We start from the raw sequence: 1322 nt of genomic DNA, 5'->3' as shown, positions 1-1322 counted from the left end.
TTTTTAAAGGCTTGTTATTTCAAAGATGACTATGCAAAGGCATTTTTATATATGGATTATGAAAAAGTATATGTGACATGGAGAAGAATAGAAATGCCTGTACACTGAATTGTATTTATTTTTTAATTAATTGTATTGTGAAATCTATATCTACATCAAGATGTTCTTGTGAGAAAAGACCAAGGGAACACTGTGTGATTGAAAATCATGAAGTGTACATTAGGGTTATACCCTTTCTCCATCGCTGTTTAATCTTGATGCTGGGCTAATCATTCAAGAATATTAACCTTATGATGGGGAATGTGGAATCAGGATATGAGGAAGACTCATCAACAATTTGCATTATGCAAATGATACAACCTTGCTTGCTGAAAGTGAAGAGGACTTGAAACATTTGCTACAGAAGATTAAAAATTGCAACCTTCAAAATAGATTAAATATCAACATCAAGAAAACAAAAGTTCTCATCACTGAGCAGATTGGCAGCATCTTGACCAATGGAGAAAATATTGGAGTATTAAACTATTTCATGTTGCTTAGTTTTGGTGCCAGTAGTGAAGAGATCAGAAGATGTGTTTCACAATGTTGTTCCTGATGATTGCCTTTGAGTCGAGCATGACTCATAGCAACGCTATGATCAAAAGGCCTGAAGCCCCTCTGCAACTACCGACATTTACCAAAGTTTATAGAGTTTACTGAAGCATGTTATTTAGGAAGTGGATGTCACTCCTGCTTCCAAACCTGTCGGAGTATGTTACTGTTTTTATATGCCATTGAATTTCCTGTGATGTATAGTGAATCTGTGTACAAAAGCTCTGAACCCTTCACTGTCCTGCACCAGTCTCACTAACTCTGACACACCAACTTCCATTGCCCCAGTCACTGTATCAATCCATCTCATTGGGGCCTTCCTCTTCTGCTCTGTCCATCCACCCTTCTGAGCATGATGTCCTTTTCCAAGGACCGATCTCATCTTGCCTCATGCCCAAAGTGAGCCAGACAGAGCTTCAAAATCCTAACCTCCAAGGAGAGACTTAAAATATGCCTTCCTCATGGATATAAAAACTCAATTTTGTGAAAATGACAAGCCTACCAAAACCAATCTACATGTTCAACTCATTCCCAATACAGATACCAAATTCATCTTTCAAGGAGATCTAAAGGGAAATTGACAAGCTTACTTGGAGAGGGAAAGACCCCAAATAAGCAAAACCCTTCTGAGACACAAGAAAAAGACTGATAGCACAATTATGAAATAGGCAAAAGACAGTCTTTTCACGGAGGAAGATATTCGGATGGCCAACAGACACATTAAGGAATGC

Source organism: Elephantulus edwardii, unplaced genomic scaffold (assembly GCF_000299155.1).
Source record: "Elephantulus edwardii isolate Elephantulus edwardi_28Jun2011 unplaced genomic scaffold, EleEdw1.0 scaffold00043, whole genome shotgun sequence".
Classification (NCBI taxonomy): Eukaryota; Metazoa; Chordata; class Mammalia; order Macroscelidea; family Macroscelididae; genus Elephantulus; species Elephantulus edwardii.
Note: the sequence above shows the minus strand (reverse complement) of the source record.